Genomic DNA, 21328 nt, shown 5'->3' with positions numbered 1-21328 from the left:
TCTCTCTGTTGTAATTTTTTAACCCTATCCTGGCCCCTTCTTTGTATCGGAACATGTTCTAAGATTTGAAACCTTAACTGGTTAACGTTATGATTTTTTTCTTTAAAATGTGCAGATACAGGCAAATCTGAGATGGCTTTACGTATGGTGTATTTATGTTGTGTGAGTCTGTCTTTCATTTTTTGAGTAGTTTCCCCTACATATATCAATCCACAGGGACATTTTAAAGAATATATGACATGATCTGTTTGACAGGTAAACAAACCATTAATCCTATATTTTTTACCCGTATGTGGGTGGACCACCTCGCTACCTTTAATCACACTACTACAATGTGAACAATTATAACAGGGAAAAGTACCTTTCTTTTTTGAAAATGACATCCTTGTCTTACTGCTACCTATGTCCGTTTTAATTAAATAGTCCTGTAAATTTTTAGGTCTTTTATATGACAACAATGGGAAAGATTGAAATTCCTTTATATCCTGATAGTTATTTTTTAAGATATGCCAATGTTTTTTGACTATACCAGATATCTGCTTACTATTAACATTGTATGTGCTCACAAATGGAATTCTATCCATCTGTGTGTTTTTCAATGTTTTTTGTAGAAGTTGATTACGAGGGATTTGATTAACTTTTTTTAATTCATCTTCCAATATTTTTGTCGGGTAACCCCTTTGTTTAAATTTTTGTCCCATTTCAAGCAACCTTCTATTACATACATCCTCATCACTCACTATTCGTTTGACACGAATGTACTGGGACTTAGGTAGAGATTTAATTGTATTTTCTGGATGGCAACTTGTATACGATAGAAATGTATTTTTATCCGTTTTTTTAACAAAAAGATCAGTTTTAAACTTATTCTCTTCTATTGATACAGTCACATCCAGAAAATCAATACACTTTCTATCATGCTGCATTGTGAATTCAATATTAGCCGAATTAGAATTAATTTGTTTGAGGAAAACATTAAGGGTATCCTCATTGCCCAACCATATCATGAAAACGTCATCTATATAGCGCCACCATACGCATGCATGCTGTTTAAACAATTCATTTGGATAGATGAAATCATCTTCAAATGTACCCATGTATACCCATGTACCCATTGCGGTGCCTCTCTTTTGCCTGTAATACATGTCACCAAATAAAAAATAATTGTTGTTCAATACAAATGCCAATAAATCAATTATAAAATTTGTGAATCTGTATATATTTGTTCCTTAACCAAGTATTGTTTCACTGATTGTATACCCCCTAGATGGGGAATACTGGTGTATAGATTTTTAACATCTAATGTAACCAGAATCGAATTTTGTTGACCATATAATTTTATCTCATTAAGCCTATTGAGGAATTCAGTAGAATCCTCCAAATAAGATGATAGTTTGGACACTATTGGTTTGAGTATTTTATCAAGAAAAGTGGCTATATTTGATAGAACTGAGTCTACACTTGCCACAATGGGGCGACCCGGTGGATTGATGAGGGACTTGTGAATTTTAGGAAGTACATATATCAGGGGAGTGATACATTCTTTCTTTAGCAAATATTGACTTAATTTCTGGTCAATAATACCTTTATCAAGGGCATTTTGGACTATAACTTTCAATTCATTTTGTATTGTTTTTAATGGATTATTTTCCAGATTTTCATATACCTCTGTGTCTCTTAATTGATTGTTTATTTCTTCTATGTATTTTATCTTATCCATGATTATAATTGCCCCGCCCTTATCCGCTTTTTTAATAATTATATCAGGGTTATTTATAATTTTATTAAGGGATTGTTTGTCTTCAACTGTTAAATTGTACTTAATTTGTATCCCCTTATGTAGCCTGATGTCATGTTTAAGTCTTTCTATATCCTTACTTACCAATGTGATATACGTTTCTATAGGATGGTAATTTGTAGGCGGAATAAAGCTAGACTTAGCAATTAAATCAAAATCTGAAAATTTTAAACAATCATCATTAACAGTATTTAGATTTACAGCATTATACGGCATTTTAGAAAAGTGAGCTTTAAGACGCAATTGTCTAAAGAATCTATACAGCTCAATGTCCAAGTCCATACAATTAATGGTATTACTAGGGCAAAAGCCCAAACCCCTATTAAGTAAGTTCAATTCCCCTTCGGTGAACGGTACCTGTGATATATTAATCACTAGATCATTTACCGTTTCACCCGACGTCCTCTCGGTGGCCGACTTGCGTTGCCTCTGATATTTTCGGCCGCCCCTCCGCCTCCGTCTTGGCCTGGTACCTGTTGGGAAAAAGAAGAAGGAGAGGGAGACTGGAACTGGAAGATAGTCCCCACTGAGTTGCTTCGTGATGAGTCGCTAGCCTCAGATCGTGTATGGCGTTCTCTTCCTCGATGACTCTGGCGTCTGACGTCACCTCTGGGCATTCGCATCTCGCGGGACTCCCATCTGTACACGTGACCATACAGGTAATCGTCCGCATCTCTGGAAAATTTGATTCTTTTCTTTTCTTACTTTTTCGAAATTCATCCAATTTTGTATCCAAGTCGGTTTTTAAGGTATTGAAATCAGTGATGGATAATTTTTCTTGTAAACTGACCTCCAATGCTTGTATCTTTTGTTTATTCGTTTGTATCTCTTTCTGTATGCGTTGTATCGTCAGGATCATAAGATCAAAGGAACACTTATTAAGGATCTTTTCAAAGGTTGAACAGTATTCTTTGTCTTCCATAAAAAGTGTCGGTCTTAATGACACTCTCAGGCCTCTCGGGATTCGGCGCAACTTGTAATATTCGGCAAGAGTAGAGGAATGTAGTTCCCAATTCACCTCTTTCTTTCTTTCACGTTCCCACTGTTTAGAGCATGTCTGTGTCGGGGATAGCCAGAAAATCCCGTGGGCCTCTCACAAGAGTGGCAATAGCGGCAGCCTCCACATCAGAGAAAGTGAACACATCTTGTTGGATCTCCATAGCTTGTATTTAGAATAATTTTGATCAGAATTGTGCTATTGACTGGTGAATTAATTACATAAACAAGATAAAGTCCAGCACCAATTCACTTCCAGGTAAGGGTGCAAGCAGCCAATAGTGTCCAAACTATCATCTTATTTGGAGGATTCTACTGAATTCCTCAATAGGCTTAATGAGATTAAATTATATGGTCAACAAAATTCGATTCTGGTTACATTAGATGTTAAAAATCTATACACCAGTATTCCCCATCTAGGGGGTATACAATCAGTGAAACAATACTTGGTTAAGGAACAAATATATACAGATTCACAAATTAATTTTATAATTGATTTATTGGCATTTGTATTGAACAACAATTATTTTTTATTTGGTGACATGTATTACAGGCAAAAGAGAGGCACCGCAATGGGTGCTAATATGGCGCCACCATACGCAGGCATATACATGGGTACATTTGAAGATGATTTCATCTATCCAAATGAATTGTTTAAACAGCATGCATGCGTATGGTGGCGCTATATAGATGACGTTTTCATGATATGGTTGGGCAATGAGGATACCCTTAATGTTTTCCTCAAACAAATTAATTCTAACTCGGCTAATATTGAATTCACAATGCAGCATGATAGAAAGTGTATTGATTTTCTGGATGTGACTGTATCAATAGAAGAGAATAAGTTTAAAACTGATCTTTTTGTTAAAAAAATGGATAAAAATACGTTTCTATCGTATACAAGTTGCCATCCAGAAAATACAATTAAATCTCTACCTAAGTCCCAGTACATTCGTGTCAAACGAATAGTGAGTGATGAGGATGTATGTAATAGAAGGTTGCTTGAAATGGGACAAAAATTTAAACAAAGGGGTTACCCGACAAAAATATTGGAAGATGAATTAAAAAAAGTTAATCAAATCCCTCGTAATCAACTTCTACAAAAAACATTGAAAAACACACAGATGGATAGAATTCCATTTGTGAGCACATACAATGTTAATAGTAAGCGGATATCTGGTATAGTCAAAAAACATTGGCATATCTTAAAAAATAACTATCAGGATATAAAGGAATTTCAATCTTTCCCATTGTTGTCATATAAAAGACCTAAACATTTACAGGACTATTTAATTAAAACGGACATAGGTAGCAGTAAGACAAGGATGTCATTTTCAAAAAAGAAAGGTACTTTTCCCTGTTATAATTGTTCACATTGTAGTAGTGTGATTAAAGGTAGCGAGGTGGTCCACCCACATACGGGTAAAAAATATAGGATTAATGGTTTGTTTACCTGTCAAACAGATCATGTCATATATTCTTTAAAATGTCCCTGTGGATTGATATATGTAGGGGAAACTACTCAAAAAATGAAAGACAGACTCACACAACATAAATACACCATACGTAAAGCCATCTCAGATTTGCCTGTATCTGCACATTCTAAAGAAAAAAATCATAACGTTAACCAGTTAAGGTTTCAAATCTTAGAACATGTTCCGATACAAAGAAGGGGCCAGGATAGGGTTAAAAAATTACAACAGAGAGAGGTCATTTGGATTAATAGACTAGAAAGTATGCACCCTAAAGGTTTAAATAAAGATTATAACCTGTTTTTGTTCCTATAATGGGTTAATTTTGATAATTGATAATTTATTGTAAACTTTTTCTCCATGATTTAGATCAAGATTCACATAAAGAAAAAAGAACAACTTGAAAAAGAAATGTGCTGAATAACATAACATAAAAAGAGTTTGTTTGGAAAGATTATAAGCTTTTCTTTTAGAACGCTGTCTTTCTGGTTCTCATATAGTAAATAACATTTGAGTGTGTGCATTCCCCTGTTAACATCCATCAGAGAAACAACATATCTTGCAAGATTAGAATTTAGTTGTTAGTTTGATTACTGTTTTTAATAAAATAAAGGTTTTCCAAATATCATTAATAGATGGTAATGAAATTCACTAACAAGAAAATGTTTCACATAATTCACAGTTAAGATAATGGACCGTTTAGGTCACTTTATATATTTTTTTTCTCTCATATTATCACTAGGTTTTAAACAATAAGAAGGTGTTTAAAGAATTATAAATGTTCAGAATCACAATGTTTTTTTCATATAAGAAATGCATAGTTATGATTATGACACAAAATCACAGTTTATTCTTTTTCTCTCTTTTTTTAAAAGAAGATGCACTATTACAATTGTAATTACCTACACCTGTAGTTTGTCACATGTACTGCCTATAAAAGGTGGAGTTGGATTATGTACTAATCACTTGGCTTGAGAAAGGGCAGAAGCCCGAAACGTCGCCTGTATTTCACTGCTTGTAATAAAAATGTTATAAATCTGACTTGGTGTGCTGCAGCCATTTCTATTTTGCATATTAATACCTGTCAAGGTGAGACAGAGGCTGCTTGCACCCTTACCTGGAAGTGAATTGGTGCTGGACTTTATCTTGTTTATATATATATATATATATATATATATATATATATATTGTATTTATCGAAACTTATAAATAATCGTGTTTATATATATATATATAAATATATATTTGTGCAAAAATCCATCACATATATATCTAAATATCTCTTTAAGAATAAATAGAACATATTCTGCTATGCGCAGAGCATTGGATTATGAAATATACCATGTTATCTTTTTATGTTGCGCTTTTAAATAACCGCAATTGTGTTTGTATAACTTGTGGGTGTTTTTTTTAACTTTTTTGGCTCCATTGACGTCTATGGGGTAATGCAATTTTGCGTTTGTGACTTCTCAAAGTCTAATTGTTACTGATACTTTGTGAACAGGAGAGCACAAACGTTTTAATATATATTTGTAATATGAAAGTACAAACTACCACTCCACTCATAATCCTGCCCTATATTACTTTATATTTTTGCGCTTTATTTGTAATCTAGGCTTGTAATTGTATGCAGGTGTTCTGTATTATTTGCCGACTTCATTACTTTACCTTACATCCGGCCACGCCTACCAAATTCTTACAAAGCCGGTTGCTGACGCATGCGCTCACTGCAGTATTGCTACAATAAAGTGCAAAATGACACTAAATAGCACACATGCGCCCATGCCGCAGTCAGCAAATATTACAGAAGCGGGTTAAACACAGTTTTGGCACTAGCTGGGTCAGATGGAATACAAATTTATTGTGCAAAAAAAGGAGAGGTGCTGTACGCCCAATGAGTAAATAAAACATCCAACATACAAATTGATCGTACTTATGTTTTCACAGTATACATAGTTACAAACTCTCTGGGGACCAACACAATTTGGACACTAGCTGGGTGGCAGACAAATGGATCTTACCTATTTTACATAATATAAATATTTACAAACACTCTGGGGGACATCAAAGTACTTGTGAACATCTAAGTACTTGTAACTAAGTACTTGTACATCTAAGTGCTTGTAACTATTTATATTGTGAAACCATAAGCACGATCAATTTGTATGCCACCTAACCCAGCTAGTGCCAAAACTGTGTTTGACCCGCTTCTGTAATATTTGCTGACTGCAGCATGGGCGCATGCGTGCTGTTTAGTGTCATTTTGCACTTTATTGTTTCAATGCTGCAGTGAGCGCATGCGTCAACAAATGGCTTTGTAAGAATTTGGTAGGCGTGGCCAGAGGTAGGGGAACATAACGAAGTGGGCAAATATAACAGAACACAGGTCTTTTGCATAGCAGTGACTAATTTCCGATACATATATACAGTTATTTTAAAGTTTCTTAAATAAAAATTGTGTGACTTTTTTTAAATTTGATTGTTTATGTTCTGCTTAAAATGTAAAGCAAAATGATGCTAAAAGAATTATGTGGATTTGGTGAGGAAAAAAAAAAGTGTTTTTCTGATCTGCTGCTCTGAAAAAATATAGCAGTAGGCTGATGAAAGTTAATACTGCTAAAATGCTTTCTGCCAAGTTGTTATTCACACCGAATGGGTTATAGGAAACATGTTTATTGCTAAGTGCCAGGGTAAGAAAAAGCATTTTGGATATCTGACAATTATTATCTCTCCTTTGCAAACATGAAAACGGATCTGAGCTGAGGAAATAGTGAATGAAGAATAAATTGAATGCATACAACAGACAAGTGAGAGTCATGTAAGGTCTGTTCTGCTTTTGTCCATTTTGGTCAAGTTCTATTACTAACAAATCACAATGCATTAATAGCACATGACATTTATTATCTAATTTGTCCGGTCAAATGAAACATAAAGGGTAAAGATATATCTATCTCTATCTATCTACCTACCTACCTATCTATCTATCTATCTATCTATCTATTTATCTCTATCTGTCTATCTATCTATCTATCTATCTATCAATCTACCTATCTATCTCTGTCTACCTGCCTGACCATCATACGGAAGTGAAACATTAACTACTTACTTCATGTTTACCTTCCTTTCTTCAGCCACTAGACATAAAAGTGGCTAAAAGATGTAGACTCATTGGAAGTAAGGAATCCATGTAACTTTTAGTGGTGGACTTCCTAAGCTAGGGCCACTACTGATTATGTTATCATGCAGTATATAACAATGTATCTTGTACCATCAAAAGTGACCAGCAAATATAAATGACAAAGGACCTCTGATTGAGTCACCTGCCCTTAACTATCTGATCAGTTTTTGATCTAGTAATAAGCACTAAAACTGCCGAATTCTCAACCCTGACCGTCCTTAAGACCTGAACCTAAATCTTTCCTAGATTTTATCCACCAACTCTTTAATTCTAAGGCCATCAAAGTAAGCTAAAGAGAAAGCGGTTACAATGCAGTCCCCCAGAAATCAGTACCTGTCAGAGATAAAGTGGACAAACATCACCTCTGGCATTGGCACCCGGCACAGCCTCCCTGAACCTACCCTACTGAAGTTGGGAAAGCGTACCACCATGACATTCTTAACCTCCAGGACATGCATAGCACTAAAACATATGTAATGGTGTAAGCAACAAAGCACCAACTGTCTAAGAATGTTGCCAACAGGTAGGGAAGAGGCCTGCAACTTATTAATAGAAAAGAACGTGCAGCCTCTTCCATCATAACTCAAGGGCTAAAATAGGGAATAACTCTAACAAATGGCTAGATTATGAGTTTTGCGGTATGAGTGAAAAAGCAGCGTTAAGGCTCTTTTTCACTACCGCTGGTATTACGAGTTTTGCAGGTATAGCTGTACCGCACACTTTTTTGGTCGTAATGCAACGTAATTACCGCAGCTTTCAAAAAGTCCTTTTTTCAATGGGACTTCCATAGCGCTGGTATTACGAGTTTGCCTGGAAAGCCAAAAAGTGAGCGGTACAACCTATACCGCCAAGATCCATACCGTAAATTGAAAGTCAGTAGTTATGGGTTTTACGCTACAAAGCTGTAGCATTAAACTCATAACTAAAGTGCTAAAAAGTACACTAACACCCATAAACTACCTATTAACCCCTAAACTGAGGCCCTCCCGCATCGCAAACACTAAAATAAAATTATTAACCCCTAATCTGCCGCTCCGGACATCGCCGCCAATATAATAAAAATATTAACCCCTAAACCACCGCACTCCCGCATCACAAACACTAGTTAAATATTATTAACCCCTAATCTGCCGCCCCTAACATCGCCGCCACCTACCTACATTTATTAACCCATAATCTGCCGCCACTATACCAAATTTATTAACCCCTAAACCTAAGTCTAACCCTAACCCTAACACCCCCTAACTTAAATATAATTAAAATAAATCTAAATAAAACCTAATATCATTACCTAAATAATTCCTATTTAAAACTAAATACCTGTAAAATAAATCCTAAGCTAGCTACAATATAACTAATAGTTACATCCAATCCAATGATCCAATCAACCAATAGGATTGAGCTCGCATTCTATTGGCTGTTCCTTTTCAGCCAATAGAATGCGAGCTCAATCCTATTGGCTGATTGGATTAGCCAGTAGGATTGAAGCTCAATCCTATTGGCTGATTGCGCTGGATGTCTTGAAGATGGAGCCGCTCCGCTCCGGATGGATGAAGATAGAAGATGCCGTCTGGATGAAGACTTCTGCCGGCTTGGATGAAGACTTCGGCTGCTTGGATGTAGACTTCTGCAGGCTTCGATGAGGACTTCTGCCGCTTCGTTTTTGCCGATGGATGTCGGGTCTTCAAAAACTGTAAGTGGATCTTCGGGGGTTAGTGTTAGTTTTTTTTTAAGGGTTTATTGGGTGTGTTTTATTTTTAGCTCAGGCTTTGGCCAGAAAAATAGCTAAATGCCCTTTTAAGGGCAATGCCCACCCAAATGCCCTTTTCAGGGCAATGGGGAGCTTAGGTTATAGTTAGGATTTTATTTGTGGGGTTGGTTGTGTGGGTGGTGGGTTGTTTGTATTTTTTTTTACAGGTAAAAGAGCTGATTTCTTTGGGGCATTGCCCAGCAAAAGGCCCTTTTAAGGGCTATTGGTAGTTTAGTTTAGGCTAGGGAGGTTTTTATTTTGGGGGCGCTTTTTTATTTTGATAGGGCTATTAGATTAGGTGTAATTAGTTTAAATATCTGATAATTTATTTTTTATTTTGTATAATTTAGTGGGGGGGTTTGTAATTTAGTTAATTGTATTTATTTGATGTAATTTATTTAATTGTAGTGTAAGTTTAGGTGTTAGTGTAAGACAGGTTAGGTTTTATTTTACAGGTAAATTTGTATTTATTTTAGCTAGGTAGTTAGTAAATAGTTAATAACTATTTACTAACTATTCTACCTAGTTAAAATAAATACAAACTTGCCTGTTAAATAAAATAAAAACCTAAGATAGATACAATATTACTAATAGTTATATTGAAGCTAGCTTAGGGTTTATTTTACAGGTAAGTATTTAGTTTTAAATAGGAATTATTTAGTTATTAATAGTAGGTTTTATTTAGATTTATTTTAATTACATTAAAGTTAGGGGGTGTTAGGGTTAGGGATTAATAACTTTAGTATAGTGGCGGCGACATTGATGGTGGCAGATTAGGGGTTAATAAGTGTAGGTAGGTGGCAGTGACATTGGGGGGCGGCAGATTAGGGGTTAATAAGTGTAGGTAGGTGGCAGCGACATTGGGGGCGGCAGATTAGGGGTTAATAAGTGTAGTGTAGGTGGCGGCGACATTGGGGACGGAAGATTAGGGGTTAATAATGTAGATGTCGGCGATGTCGGGGGCGGCCAATTAGGGGTTAATAAGTGTAATGTAGGTGATGGCGACATTGGGGCGGCATATTAGGGGTTTATAACTGTAATGTAGGCGGTGGCGGGGCGGCAGATTAGGGGTTAATAAGTGTAATGTAGGTGTCGGCGATGTCGGGGGCGGCAGATTAGGGGTGTTTAGACTTTATGTTAGGGTGTTAGGTGTAAACATAAATTTAGTTTCCCATAGGAATCAATAGGACTGCATTACTGAGCTTTACGCTGCTTTATTGCAGGTGTTAGGCTTTTTTTCAGCCGTCTCTCCCCATTGATGTCTATGAGGAAATTGTGCACGAGCACGTAAAACAAGCTCACCGCAGCTCACAGCAGCGCTGGTATTGGAGTGTGGTATGGAGCTCAATTTTGCTTTACGCTCACATATTGCCTGATAACGCTGGGTTTTTGCAAACCTGTAATACCAGCGCTGTAGGTAAGTGAGCGGTGACAATAACTTGCAAGTTATCACCGCGCCGCTCATAATGCAAAACTCGTAATCTAGCCAAAAGTTAGGTTCCTGACCAAGCCAAGATCTTTTCCACTTAACAGGCCATTCCCCCACACACCAGGCCTGTTGAAATTCGCACCAAAACCCAGGCTACCTGCTGCATCAGTAAAAACATGGAAATCCTGGTTGGACACTGGAGGAGGAAGCCACCATCCTTATTGAAGTCCTGGAGAAATATATCCCACACCTTCAAAATCCTAAACCATATCTTTCGGAACCCTGATCTGAAGCCTACACTCCTTAGCTGCGGTGTCTTCTATCTCGATCCTGAGAAAAAACAGAAAAGTAGATGGGCCTTAAGTTTTTTCATTAGCTAATGGGACACCTAGTCTATCCATTAAACCCGCCATTGACTTAAGCAAGTGACTACAATGCCCAGAACCTGTGACCCTTAGGAGCAGGAAGTTATCTAAGTAATGCACCAACTGGTTTAGGCCAGTGCTACTGCCCAATGTAGAAAAGGAACTGAACCACTCAAAATGAGCACATGAGATTAAACAGTCCATTGGGAGACACCGGTCCACGTAAAACTGGCATTCAACCGTGCAGCCCATTAAATAGAAACTTTCAGGGTGGATCAGGAGAAGGAGAAACGCTGACTCAATGTCCACCTTTGACATCTCCATGTGCTGGCCTAATCTCTGCACTAATTCCCACGGATTCCCCTAACAGACTAGTGGGAGCATTTCTCCCTAAACTGGACATTATATTCATATAGCCAAGACACTTAGAGATATGGGAATCCTACTACCATCCACACAAACATTTTGAGGAAACATTTTACCTGTGGCATTTGTTAGCTGTTTGGAAAGTTGTTTGTTAAAGTTCCTGTGCATCCTACGTTCATGTGTTATATATTTATAAATATATATATACACTATATATATATATATATATATATATATATATATCAATGAGTATATTAACAGAGATATGTACAATGGTATGAATAAAGTTGCAATAAGAAGACTAAAATGTCTTCATTTGATAGACATGCAAGGTAAAGAATTAGATAAATAAGGATATTCGTGACATTGAAGACTCTTATTTATCAAAAGTCGGATGCTCAGTCCGATGCTCATCGCGTCGAACTTGACACGCTTGTTTTTGACATGTTTTTTTTATAAATAAGGGTGTCGTATGTAGGTTCGCGGCAGTGATGTCTGTCGATGTCTGGCAAGCGTGTTGACGCCGGCGAATGCAACATAGTTGACGCAATGATAAATATGCCCCATAAGCTGATCAAGCATAAAAATTAGTGAGTAAAGGATTTTGTACATAAAAAGAAGAGAAAGAAGGGGAAAAATCTTATTTTTCTGACTCTAAGAACTTTGAAGCATATTCAGGTGTTTCAAACACATATGTTTTGTCTCCAACTTTTAGCCTTATTTTGGCAAAGAACATAAGAGAGAAAGTTATTTTATCTTTTTAAAGTTGATTGCATATAGTTGTAAATGACTTTCTTTTCTTCAAGACTTCCATAGAATAGTCCTGGAATAAAAGGATCATTTATCCCTGAAATTCTAGCGACTGAATTTGCCTGTAAGCTCTTAGGGGCATATTTATCACAGTATGCGAACGGACATGATACACTGTCTGCATTTATCATTGTACAAGCAGTTCACCAGAACTGCTTGAGCAATACCGCCTCCTGCAGATTTGCGGCCAATCTGCTGCTAGCAGGGGGTGTCAATCAACCTGATCGTATTCAGAGCAGACAGATAAGTTATGAAGCAGCGGTCTTTAGACCGCCGCTTCATAACTTCTGTTTCCAGTGAGCCTGAACAAGGGGCATCAAGCGTGATAATTCGGCCCCTCTGAATGTCCATTTTTGCTTGAAGATTCACAAATCTTATTATTACTGGTCTTGGTCTTTACAAAGGGGTTGTTTTATTATTGTTTATATTGTAGCTATATTAGGGTTTATTTTAAAGGTAAGTATTTAGTTTTAAATAGGAATAATTTATTAAAGTATAGTGTAGTGTTAGGTGTAATTGTAACTTAGGTTAGTTTTTATTTTAAAGGTAAATTTCTCTTTATTTTAGCTAGGTAGCTATTAAATAGTTAATAACTATTTAATAGCTATTGTACCTAGTTAAAATAAATAGAAATTTGCCTGTAAAATAAAAATAAATCCTAAGATAGCTACAATATAATTATTATTTATATTGTAGCTATATTAGGGTTTATTTTAAAGGTAAGTATTTAGTTTTAAATAGGATTAATTTAGTTCATAATAGAAATATTATTTAGATTTATTTAATTAATATTTAGGTTAGAGGGGTGTTAGGGTTAGTGTTAGACTTAGGTTTAGGGGTTAATAAATTTATTACAGTGGCGGCGGTGTAGTGGGGGGCAGGATAGGGGTTAATAAATTTATTATAGGTGGCGACGGTGTAGGGGGGCAGGATAGGGGTTAATAGGTATAATGTAGGTGGCGACGGTGTAGGGGGGCAGGATAGGGGTTAATAGGTATAATGTAGGTGGCAGCGGTGTCCGGGAGCGGCGGTTTAGGGGTTAATACATTTATCAGAGTTGCGGCAGGGTCTAGGAGCGGCGGTTTAGGGGTTAATACATTTATCAGAGTTGCGGCAGGGTCTAGGAGCGGCGGTTTAGGGGTTAATAACTTTATTTAGTTGCGGGGGGCTCCGGGGGTGCCGGTATAGGGGGTAGAACAGTGTAGTTAGTGTGAGTGCTTAGTGACAGGCTAGCAATAAAGCTGGGAAAAAGCCGAAGAGCAGCGAGATCGGATGAGTGATAACTCTCACAGTCCGCTGCTCATCGCCCCGCGGCTTTTTGACAGCTTTATTTGATAACTTAGGAGAAATTTTTCAGGTCCGCGGCGGCGATGTGAGGCGAGCTTAGGCAGGCGTATTGGGCCTGCGAAGGCAGGAAAGTTGACACGTTGATAACTATATCTGTAAATTGTAAATAAAGTCTTGCTTTATTCTCCAAATCTTCTACTCTTGTGATTAGTTCAACATTTTGCAATGTTAGGTCTTTTTTTCTCTTCCTGTTCTAGTTGATAGTCCTGTATCTAAGATTCTTTGCTCCATTAAATTGAGCCTTTGAGTGATTTGTTTCACTTCTTGGATTATAGTCTCTAATCCCATCTGAATTTTATCAATCTTTATTGTTAAATTGGATAGCTGGGTAGAAATAGAATCCACTTCCGTAACTGGTGTTGAGCATTCACACATAGAGCCTTTTGCTGAGAGGTGACTGGTTTGTTTTGTGTTGTGGCTGCTAATAATAGAGATCATTTTCTCTATATTTTTACTTTTAGGGGCCATTTTCAAGTTGATTATAAATTTGTCCATTCAAATAGTAGCTTTGTGTTTAACCCCCTAGCTATTAGTCAGTCAATTTCCTCATTTCTAGCTCAAAAGAGCTTTGTTTAAGCAGAGCTTGAACTTGTTCAATTCGCTAGTTTAAGAAATTAGAGCAGCTAAATAACACCATAATGTATTTATGTTGTGCAAAACAAGACGCAAATTGATATTTATGTTGTAATCTCACCCACTGTTTTCAGTGGCAAAAAAAAGATAAAGAAACTCTTTCCACTGACCACTACTTTTAGTTTAGCTCTCTAACTAGCACGATATCTTTGTATCACAGAGAGAGAGAAAAACAGAGCACTCAAGTCCTGGAAATACAGCAAGTTCATCAGTGTAATATCAGTATGATATGAAAAATGTTTTTAGCACCAATTATGGTTCTTATGTGTTAAATAGCCAAACTTCTCTTTACCATTAATCTTTAACCATTAAGATCTTCACGTTAGAATTCCCTATTCATATGGGGAGACTTTTATGTGGTATCACATTAACAGTGTAAACAATTTTTGGTAACCCAGCCCCGGTTATAACAAGATATATAGCATGGGTTTTTACACGGTCTAATCCACAAGCTCTTTTCCTCTTGTCTCACCCCCAGGTCAAATCTACTGGGCGGCTTATCTGTTTTTATACCACAGTTATTTTTCGGCTGGACTTACCTTATGCTGTGTCTGATACAGTATAACTCTGGTACAGCAATGTATCTACCGCGCTTCTCTCCCTCAATGTCTCCATCCAGTGTGAGGTAAAGAAGAGAATTTGAAAAAGGACAAACATTGAAAAAACAGTATTTATTGGTAAATGAGAGTAACAAACTTATTATAGAGACTAAACTGAACAAAGAGCAGACTTAAATGGACATTCCAGTCAAAATTAAAATGCACATAGGCGAATTATATACATATTTGTAATAAACATGTATTAGCTGTTTCAAAAATGCATTTAAATATGCCTTTTTCACAGCACTTGCTAAAAGAGAGCCTAAGGTTTTTTATATCATCTGGTAATGACAACATTTGTTAATTAATGACATAATACAAACCCCACCGTGCAGCTGCAGTATTTAAAATGCTGGTGTGCCGTGAGAATGTCAATCCTGTTGCCACAGTTAACACTAAAACTGTGATAACTTTTACAAGCATTTCTTATTAAATTCCAACACACTTTGGGCAAGATTTATAAATTTGCAAGTGGACATGATTCACAAGTTGTAAACCTGTCTGCACTTGATCGCAAATTGTGGGGCGGATATGTTCCTTATATTTATCATTGCACGACGGAACAATTGTTGCAATTTTGCCCCCTACCCCCACACACAACCAATTGCGTGAGAGCAGGGCTTATCATTCGCCCTGGTCGAATGAATCAGAGGGTAATTTTAAACCGTCAACTCCAGCTTGGCAGAGAGTTTATGAAGCATTGGTTTAAACTACTGCTTCATAAATATCAGCAAATTTGCCTTGTCATAAACCTTGCCCTTAGAAGAGGTTTCACCATAACATGAACTTTATTTCTATATTTTATGTAATCAACATGGAGTTGAATCTTAAAAATACCAGCCATGTCAGTGAAATAGCGGCTGGGAGTAGATTTAACAAGCAGCGGATGCTGCTTTCTACCCCCAAGGTTTCTGGCTGGCCGGAAAATTAGGTTAAGATTTAAAGTGGCAGACTACAATCATCCCAATCCGATCGAGAAGATGATTGACAACCCCTGCTAGCGGCCGATTGGCCACGGATATGCAGGGGGCAGCATTGCACAAGCGTTTCACAAGAAATGCTTGTGCAATTTTAAATGCCAAGAGCGTATGCTGTCGACATTTAGCGATGTCGGGCGGACATGATTCGCTACAAACAAAATATGGTTTTAATAGCTGATACAAAGATGACATCATACTCTGTGCATCTTTTGTCTCTCTGCGGCATATAGTTAGCGTAAATGGGACTGGGGCAAGTTTATCTCATTTAAGATCTCTTAACTATCCCTTTGCACTATTCATAAAATGGGGTGAATTTGATGAGAAAATAATTAATCCTCTCTATTTTTATATAATGTTTTCACTATAATTTTTAGCTGCTATAGAATATTGTGTATAGGCGGCCCAACACTGGGGCCAACACCCACTAGTTTATCCAATATACATAATTGTGAGGCCCTTTACAGTACAAAATCGGTTTTTAGTCTTATTTACTTTACACCATGTATTTTGTATTATTTTTATATCAGTTCATTTTGATGGAAATAAAACCTAGTTTAAGACATAAAAAAGCATTACTGCTGCCTCCAGCACTTCCCATTGGCCTCCAAAGCAGTCTCCTGTTAATTGCACCCACATTGGCTGTGATTAGATGTGGAAATACAAGACAAACTTGTTAAAATGCAAAATAATGCATGTGAAATTAGAAGGAAATACAAGTAAATTGTGTTACAACCTTTTGTTTTGCTTTGGGGGTTTTTGTGAACAGAGAGTTCATAGCAGTGCTAGGTGCAGAGCTGTTAACTCACACTATGGGGCCGATTTATTAAGTCCCGTATGCATCTGTTTCCGTTTGAGCCTTCAGGCCTTAAGACCGCTGCTCCTTAACTTGTCTGCGGCCGATTGGCCGCAAATGTGGAAGGGGCGGCATTGCCCAAGCATTTCACGAGAAGTGCTTGTGCAATGATAAATGCTGACATCGATGTGGTGGATCATGTCCGCTCGCACTATGATAAATCGGTACCTATGAGACAGTGTGACACCGAACTTAGGATCTGCTCTCCAGATGAAATAAGCATCACAAAAAATGATGTATATTATGTAAATATCCTTTTCTGTCATCACAAAACGTCATTATTTATCATTTTGTGATTTGATTCTTTAGATGTTGTTTGTGCAGACTAGCTGGCTGAAAAGGTTCTGTCATTTTAAAAGCTGCAAAATGCCTATATAAATCTGCTATTTATTTCCATTAAAAATCAAAACATATAGGTGAATTTAATCACATTTGTTATTAATTTCCAGATCATTATTGCCCTTTTGTGACATTGTCAGATATGCAAATTAGTGCACACTATGAAATATGTTTTTCAAAACTGCCAGGCCTATAGGTGCCACTGTTAAACATATTACCTGCAATGTGATGCAGCTGAAAACATAAGGTTTAGAGTTAGATCATATTCTTAGCGAATCCCCAGTTCAAGTATAATAAATGGGCTTATAAGATATAACAATACTGCACACAACATTTTTTTAACTGTTGCGCTACGTTGTTTTATTGTTAGTTTACTGCGCCACCTTGTGGATGTAAACCAGCAATACATATTACAGTTAGGTTTTTTTAGCAGCACACACTGACAATTTCCCTGTACCGTTATTATTACAATTGTTGTTAAGAGATATCTAGTTTATTTTACTAACATTAAATTGCGGGCAGACAGTTGATCTTATTTAGCAAAGTATGCAGCAGATTATAATTTCACAAGAATGTAAAAAATAGAGAAAAAAATAGGAATGTTTGAGAGAGCAAGGAATAAATCCATCTTTGGCATAGGTATATGTCTGATAGGTCTTTAAAGGGACATTATACACTAGATTATTCTTTGCATAAATGTTTTGTAGATGATCCATTTATATAGCCCATACAGGTTTCTTTTTTTAAAAGAAAAGTATAGTTTTGCTTATTTTTAAATAACATTGCACTGATTTTCTGAATCCTAACCAAGCCCCAAAGTTTTAGGAGAATACTTACTCCAGCTTGCTCCTGTTTGTGTAAAGAGTCTTTTCATATGCAGAGGAAGGGGGAGGGGGTAGTGTCTGCTCTTTTTGCTATACATTCCCTTTCAGTGGGTGTTCCAGCTAACCTTTTCAACAGAGCTAAATTGGGAGCTTTTTTTTTTTAAACGGTTTTATACTGGATTTTAAGATCAATACCTGTGCATATTATTCTTTATAGTAGTGTCTACTACATGCAGTTATATGAAACTTGGTGAATACTGTCCCTTTAAGCACCAGAACAAATAGTAGCTGTGAGAGGCTGGGGTGTTCCAGTTTATATAGTTTAAAGGTGCCAGATACAGAAGTTCCGCCTCTTCATGCTGGACGCTGCCATATTGGAGCTCAGGTATTCTCACAGCCTGTGACAGAAGCAGAGCACACTCACAGATCAGTAATATTGCCCACTTTTTTACATTTGTATTATTTGCTTGGAGTTACTGTGCATAATAATGTGAGCTTTACATTTTTACATTTTTGTACACAGCTTTATAGTTGCACAAAATATATTTTAAAAAAGCACTCGACAATAATAAGCAATGCAGCCGCTGCAAAAATATACAGCTCCTGTATCCTGCACCCTAACCTGAAGCACATTACACAGTTGTCAAGCAGTTTGACAACCTCATTCATATGTAAATGCACACTGCTTCTGTCACAGTATATGAGACTACTTGAGCTCTAAGATGGCAGCGCCCAGTACAAAGAGGCGGAGCTTCAGTATCTGGCACCTTTAATCTATTAAAACAGGAGAACTGATTTGAAAAGAGCTGCAGGAACAGAATAAAATAACATAGTGAGTAGTTACTATTATTTTGTAGCTGTTCACAGCAGTTTAATGTCTCTTTAAAGTTTCCAGGAGGAGGTGGTAAATATTACCAATTTCTGGGTCTATGTAAAAGTGGCGCTTAACCTGCCACTGTATGATCAGTTGTATATTCTCTTGGGGCTGTTTTAATATTGCACATCCACTTACTTGCTTACTCTGCTCTGGTGGGTAATTTACCAGCACAATAGCTTCAAAATGTATTTTCTGTAGCATAGGATTCAGCCCCTCCCACCGCTGCTGGGCCGCCCACCTACCTCCCATCTTCCCTCCCATACCTCCCAACAGCATAGGATTCAGCCCCTCCCACCGCTGCTGGGCCGCCCACCTGCCTCCCATCTTCCCTCCCATACCTCCCAACAGCATAGGATTCAGCCCCTCCCACCACTGCTGGGCCGCCCACCTGCCTCCCATCTTCCCTCCCATACCTCCCAACAGCATAGGATTCAGCCCCTCCCACCGCTGCTGGGCCGTCCACCTGCCTCCCATCTTCCCTCCCATACTTACCAACAGCACCTACAGAGATCATGAGACCGACAGTAACACAGACAATGGGGTAGATTTACCAATGTCTGTCTGACATAATACGCTGTAGCGTATCATGTCCGACAGACATCGCTGAATGCCGACAGCATACGCAGTTGGCATTAATCATTGCACAAGCAGTTCTGGTGAACTGCTTGTGCAATGCTGCCACCTGCAAATTTGCGGCGGTGTCAATCAGCCCGATCGTATAGAATCGGGCGGATTGAAGACCGCAGCCTCAGAGGCAGCAGACAAGTTATAGAGCAACAGTCTTTAGACCATTTGGCCCTCGTTAAATCTACCCCAATGTCACTGTCTGTAACAATCTTGTTAAATGAGATTGCTTAGGCTTCCAGCATTATTAACGTATATCTACATTATTATTAAGTCCATATAGGCAAAAGGGTTACATATTGATAATATACTGTAAGTGTAATTGTTCTGTTTCTATAAAGTACTTTAGTTTCAATTTAAATTTCAATAATGAAAAAAATATTGAAATTTATTGTAAATTTCTTTAACACATAATTAAACATTTTAAATTACATTCTAATAATGCTTAATTATGACTTTAATCTTAAAAGGTTAAATAACATAAACGTTTTTGCACATAAAGGCATTGTGGGAGAGTCAGACAGAAAGGATCAACCATGAAGAAAGCAAAGGAATGCTATAGCTCAGTCTTCTCATAAAGAAGAAGAAATATCTATTTATAATTGGAAGTTTTTGACATATTTTAAAAATATCATATTTTAGATGCAACAGAGAAAATATGTTCCTCATGGTCTGTCAGATTATATACGGGATACTAAAAACAAGTAACCTGTAATCTAGACACCAGTTTACCTCATCAAAGCACAGGGACCCCTATAAAAAATAACCTTAAAATATGTTATCCTATCCTTCAATTGCCTATAATCATACATTTTTCTCCTATACTTTAATCCAATAGATAGATAGATAGATCGATAGATAGAAGAGAGAGAGAGATAGTTAGATAGATATATATATAGAGGGCAGTCTATTTAAAAAAAAACTACAACCCCCAAAGCTAAAATTACAAAAAATAAAAAATGTAAAATTGCAGAAAATCAATCTGGGATGAAGATAGAAGATGATGGAGCCGCCTGGAAGACCTTCTCCGATGGTCTTCAGGAACGGTGAGTACCTATTTGGGGCTTAGTGTTAGGAATTTTTTATTTTTTTTAAGATTAGGGATTTAATGGGCTGGAAAAGAGCTGATAGTGATAGCGCTTCTAAGGCCAGTAAAAGAGCTGATTGCCCTTTTAAGGCCAGTAAAAGAGCTGAATGCCCTTTTAAGGGCAATGCCCATAAAAATGTTCTTTTAGGGGCAATGGGTACTTTAGTTTTTTTTAGTGTTAGTTTTTTTATTTTGGGGGCTTTTTTACTATTAGGGGGGACTTAGTCATTTTTAAATGTAAAAGAGTTGTTTAACTTAGGGCAATGCCCTACAAAAGCCCTTTTAAGCGCTATTGGTAGTTTAGATTAGGGGGTGTTTTTATTTGGGGGGGATTTTTTATTTTTATAGGGGTATTAGTTTAGGTTTAAATATTTTATTTTAGATAGCTTTTTTATTTTTTTCTTTAATTTAAAATTTTTTATTTTTTGTAATTTTAGTTTTGGGTTTTTTTTTTTTTAAATAGACTTCCCTCTGGACAGGCTTATCGCCTAGTATTAATATATCTGTGTTGGTTATGCAAAACTAGGAAATGTGTAATAAAGGGATTATCTATCTTTTTAAACAATAAAAAGTCTGGTGTAGACTGTCCCTTTTAATCTGAATCTGGGTTAATTAGAATTTTTGTGGTTTGTTAGTATAATGTGATCTAACATAATTAGCCATTATTTTCTTGTTGATTCAATGTCAGACAATACAAGAATGAATATAAGAATAATTAGTGATAATGTAGGGTGAATATAACTACTGATAATATGGATAGCAATCACCGTAGCAAAATGGCACATATGCAAATTACCAAAATGAATATGTACTTTTTAATAAACCATATGGGTTTTTTTGGGGGTTTTTTAAAGAAATTTTATCAGTCATAGACCATCTTAATTTCCTTCAAAAAATGCTCACGTTTGCACAATACTTTTTTCCTTTCTTTGGATTCAGCAATTTTTAAAAGTGCTACAACTCAGTGATTCAGCAACTAAAAGACGTGTATTGTGGAAAAT

This window comes from Bombina bombina, chromosome 3 (assembly GCF_027579735.1).
Source record: "Bombina bombina isolate aBomBom1 chromosome 3, aBomBom1.pri, whole genome shotgun sequence".
NCBI classification, from domain to species: Eukaryota; Metazoa; Chordata; class Amphibia; order Anura; family Bombinatoridae; genus Bombina; species Bombina bombina.
This window is presented reverse-complemented; position numbering follows the sequence as displayed.